We start from the raw sequence: 5,710 nt of genomic DNA, 5'->3' as shown, positions 1-5,710 counted from the left end.
AAATGATTGGCAATGGATAAGAGGATCTAGACGGATTTTAACATGGCCACATAAGATATTTTGTCTTCATAATCCACACCTTATTTCCGTGTGTAGCATTTAGTTACTATCCTCGCTTTGAAAGTCTCTACTTTATCATCAACTCCTCTCTTTCTCTTGTATATCCACTTGCACCGAATGTATTTTATATCTTGAGGCGGATCTACAAGTTCCCAGACTGAGTTGAAGTACATCGATTCCATCTCAAGTTTCATAGCTTCAAGTCATTGTCCCTTATCATGATCATTCATTTCTTGAGTGAAAGTCAACAGATCGTCAACATTGTCATCAGATATTGCAACTTGTGCTTCTCCGAATCTAAAGTAACAAACAGGTTGTCTTACAACTCTCCTACTACGACGAACTACTGTAGTATCCTAGTTTGGAATTGTGGTTTGTTCTGTTCCAACTTCTAAAGTTGGTTGTTGTATGATTTTATCATCAAGTAACTCCTCGAGTACAATCTTACTTCGAGGTTTGAAGTCCCTCATATAGTCTTCTTCCGGAAAAGTAACATATATAGATACAAATATTTTATTTCCTGTCAGGCTATAGAAGTAATCACCTCTAGTGCCTTTGGAGTATCCAACAAATAAACATACTTCAGATCTAGGTTCCATGTGATGTACATCCCCATGTGTCTTTGGGGTATCCAACAAATAAACAAACCTACTCGGAGCACATGCCTCATACTAGGTTTGCGAACTGTCCATAATTCTGAGGCTGTCTTAGCTACATATTTAGATGGAACTAGGTTTAAGATATATGCAGCTATTTGTAAAGCATATCCCAAAATAATAGGGGCAACAATGAGTAACTGACCTCATTGTGTCCAGCAAAGTCCTATTCCTCCTTTTTGCAACACCGTTTTGTTGTGAAGTACCTAATGCAGTAAGCTGTGAAACAATTCCATGCTCTATCAAGAAATCTTTGAATTCCTTGTCAAAGTATTCCCCGCCTCGATCTGATCGTAGCATTTTAAGGGTTTTGCCTAACTAATTTTCAACTTCAGCTCGAAATTCTATGAACTTTTCAAAAAAAATCGATTTCCTTTACATCAAGTATACATAACCGTATCTTGAGTAGTTATCAATGAATGTGACATAATACATTTAACCACCTCGACTTTGTACATTCATTGGACTGCAAACGTCTGTGTGAATTAACTCAAGAGATTCTTTGGCTCTAACACCTTTAGAGGAAAAAAGTATTTTGGTCATTTTTCCTTCTAAATAAGATTCGCAAACTAGTAGAATTTCGACCTTTAACTCAATTAGAGGTCCGTCCTTAACTAGTCTTTGAATCCTATCTAAGCAACTATGACTCGGTCTTAAGTGCCAAAGATACGTATCGTCTTGAGGTACTTTTTTTTCGTTTTGGCTTTGGTTGTTCAGATTTGAACATTTCAGTATTGAGTAGTAAAGATATTTCAAATCTTATCACATATAGACATTCCTCTAGGTTTTTGTTACAAACATGTGAACCATTTCTTGAAATAATAACAGATTTATTTTTAAAAGAAATAGAATAGCATTATTTCAGACATTTTGAGACAGAAATTACTTTCCTTTTAAAATCATGAATAAAATAGATGTCTTTTAGAAATAAAAATTTATTTTCAGCAAAATAAATTTTCGTTTCTCCCACTGCTCTTGCTAGAACAAAAGCCTCTGACCCTACTCTCAGTGTGAACTCCCCTTCTTGGAGATCTCTCCAAGAGCTAAGCATTTGCAAATCAGAACAAACATGATTAGTGGCTCCTAAATCAACTATCCACGTATAACAATTATTTTCCACTAACAAGCATCGATGTCCAACAAGGCAATTATTTTCCACTAAACAAGCATCAATGTCCAACAAGCCAAATTTACTTTCATTTTTGTTCTTTAACACCTCGAGCTTCCGTTTACAGTTCCTCTTACAATATCCTTTTGTATGATAGTGGAAACAATTCTCATTATAGTGAAGTGGGCAACTTCTTTGCCCTTGCCTTTGTTAATGCTAGGCTTATGAGTTGTGTGCTCAATCATTAGCAATATATTCTTATTACTTTTCCACACTTTAATATTACCAGTTAATTTGTCATTAGCAAGAATGAACACATGTGAGTTTCCTCTAGTCATTTGTATTACTGGAATTAAACAAAAGAAAAATAATAAACACAACCATACACTCATACACCATAAATCATAATATTTGTACAATGAAATAAAAATAAACATGATGCATGCTTACAAAACTTATTCATATAAGTACAACGATGAGATAACCAACACAAGAAAGTGTCGTCGATAGGATATGTCAAATACTTGCTAGTAAAAACAAGATGTTGTCAATTATTATTATACCATAACATCTTATATCTTTATAATAAACAATTACTGTTATTTTGGTCAAAAACATATCCACCTATGGTAGATATATTTTCCGTAAGTGTAACCTACTATTTCAATTTTCTTGACTTAACCCAGGAGTGTCGTCGATAGGATAGGTCAAACATGAAATACATCTTAAAACCCTATCACAAAGAGGTCTCACTACTAAAAAATTGACGTTGTAACACAGTTTTAAACTATGGTAAGAATGTTCATACATGTACTAGCAGAAGACAACCATAAACAGAAATAAAGCATTATAATAACAGAAAATTAAAATGCATGCATAAAAATATGACATACAAGACAAATAAATTCATTTAAGGTCACCTATAAGAAAATTACCAACATAAGCATCTCTGCTACAAGAACTTATTGAAGCATTTATACATGATTCCTTCTAACTTTAGCTCCCAACATTGTGAATTTAACTCGGCCTATCAATCATAAGAAAGTAAGGTTAATTTTTGTTAAAATAGTCAAGTAAATATGAACAATGTTTTTAATTTCTACAAATAATTACCCTCCAATTTTAGCTAAAAACAAAAACAAAAACAAAAACTTTAGTCTTCTACCAAATTGTTGTGCAAACTACTTTGTTGTACCAGTGTCATTAAGTTGCCCATAGAATGTAAAAACGTGTCCTTTTGTTAGCCCTTCACATGCCAATAAGGCAGTAGAAAAACTAGTAGGGGCCAAGCCATCCAAATTAAAAATTGCCACGCTTTGTAGGCAGCTGAGGTTGGCAAGAGTTGCAAGTCTTGCATTTGTCGCTGCAGAATATGACAAATTAATATGCAAAAAGATCATTAACCGCAAACCACACCGCACCTACTTGCGGTGCGAAATGTTGCAGTTAACCACGATTATACAATTTTAATTTCAATACAACAAAATCCAAATCAAATCAAATCAAATGCAAATGCAAAATGTGTATTTACACCTAGAGTCAAACCACCAAACTCAACAAAAGAAAGATAAAAAGAAACATAAACACTTAATCCAACTGTTAAGAAATACAATTGGTTTACAACAAGAGCTCTCCAAATCTAGAATACTTAGTCTCTTACAGAATCTAAGTTCCAAAATTTGATTCCAAAGGTCATATGTTTCTGCAAAGCCAAGACTGAAAATATAAATATACAATGTATACATAAGATAGACAAATTGTATATCAACATCAAGGCATAAGACAAACTAGTTTACTTTTTGTTGACAAATTTAGTATATGTATATATCCCAAGTCTCAGAAGTAGACAAAGCATTGTTATGTTAGGCTTAGTCCTAGTACACAATCTGAACAATTGTTAACTTAAAAAAATATATAGAACAATGAAATCGCAACAAAAGACCAAGAGCATACAATATACACTACTACAAAAATTAGTATTACTTCAGCTCACAGTCACAACATATATATTCTACATATATTAATATTGTACAGTATCCATATCTATGATTGCTAAAGTCCATCTTTGTACCACTAATAGTCATGAGCAAACTAAGCCAGTGAAATCAAATGATTGATTAAGCATAATAGTCAACAAATAGAAAAATAAGTGGTGATTGAATGCTAGTATAAGATCATATTATTGCTTGGTTGAATAAAAACTTGGCCAGTAACATGATACTAGTAGTCTTGATCAAATGAACTATTTCTACATAGAAATATATAAACATTACGTAGCAGTATTAAGATTATCTACTCTTCATTGACTAAAGCCTAGCACACAAGGTTAGCATACATCCAAATTATTCTAGAGCCCAAAAGGACTGCCTAGAAGAGAATCAATAACAAGGCAGTCATCCCCTTCAAAAATGACACTTGTATACTTAGTAGAAAACTCCTATACACAACACTTTCTGGAATAAAAGGAGCTCAAATGAAATATCCGAAAGATAACCATAAACATTTCGTAGTTATCAACATCATGCAAATAGATTTGTGGTCCTATATCTATGACAATTGAATAACACATACACAATTAACAGATGTTTAGATACTAGTAATAGAGGTTCAAGTATATATATCACACCATAGTATCAAACTCACACACACACACACACACACACACACACATATATATATAAATACAGAGCCAATTTGACAGAAGGACTAAAAAAATTATCATATCTGATTCATGGTGTTGTTAAGATATATCAACCAGATTGTGTGGAAAAAATGAAGGATTAGTACCTTAAAGTAAAAACAAATATAGTTTTATCTTATAGTCAAAAAAAATATTCACATGTGTTGGACTCAATTAAAGTTGTTGTTGATGTCACTGAAGAATTATATCAAACACATTTTAAATCATATAGAGGTTATCAACAATAAAATGGAAATCATTCATATTATATATCTATATATATATATATATATATTAAAAGTGCAGTGACAATTTGTGAGAGCACAAAAACTTTTATGAATAGATCTCAAAACTAAACAAAAAATAAGCAATGAAACAATTTTTATTGATTCAATAAAAGAACTCTCAATTTGCAATATAGTGATAAAAATCTGAAATATATTAAGAAACAGAAGAAAAACTAGGTGACTAGACTTTTCTCAAGCAAAATATATCAAAAAAATGCACAACAAAACTAACTGATTCTCAAACTGAGATGAATGGAAACAAAAGCCAAGTTGAGTGCCTCTTCCTAAAGCCAAGGCTGATTACATTTTAAATTCTAGAGAAAAATACAAACCCAATATTCATCTTGATGACATTCATAAATACCACTAGCGTGAAGAGGTAATAAAGATACCAAAATATTTTTTATTCTCATAAATAATGCACAATACAAATACAATAATACACATTAGCAAAAATAAACAACACGATTTTTTACCAAAAATATGTTTAGTTCTCATTCAATAATACACAGTTCAAATTAAAAAAAAAACACACACACACACACACACGAACCCACGGTTGTCTTCGGCTCCACGCACACTCACCGCCTGCAACACGCACTCACCGCCGTCGTCGGCTCCACAACCCCCGACCTACAAAACAGAGAGTGAAAGAAAGTGGTTGAGAGAGACGGAGAGAAAGTAAACTTACCCACTGTCGTCATCGGCTCCATGAACCCGTCGTCAGCGTTCTCGCCCCTTGCTACCGCCCTTCGCTTGTCGACACCGCTGTTACAGAGAAAGATGTGAGACAGAGAGGAATGAGATGTAAGGGATGCAATTTGTGAGGAAGGAGAGTCTTATACGAATGTGAGAGAAAGGGAGATGAAGAGGGAAAGTGAAAGAATGAGTGCACAGGGTTTGGATAATGAGCTTTGGC

The 5,710-nt window shown here is 33.3% G+C and overlaps 1 long non-coding RNA gene across 1 annotated transcript; it reads right to left on the bottom strand.

The window, feature by feature from the left end:
• Positions 1–2,729: 2,729 nt before the first annotated feature.
• Positions 2,730–5,710, bottom strand: LOC133782575 (uncharacterized). The gene is made up of 2 exons (XR_009870595.1): positions 3,020–5,710; positions 2,730–2,851 (listed from the first exon to the last, which is right to left on the bottom strand). It is a non-coding gene; the product is annotated as an uncharacterized LOC133782575 (long non-coding RNA).

This window comes from Humulus lupulus, chromosome 6 (genome assembly GCF_963169125.1).
Source record: "Humulus lupulus chromosome 6, drHumLupu1.1, whole genome shotgun sequence".
In the NCBI taxonomy this organism is placed as follows: Eukaryota; Viridiplantae; Streptophyta; class Magnoliopsida; order Rosales; family Cannabaceae; genus Humulus; species Humulus lupulus.
Note: the sequence above shows the minus strand (reverse complement) of the source record. Positions and strands in the feature narration are given on the sequence as shown.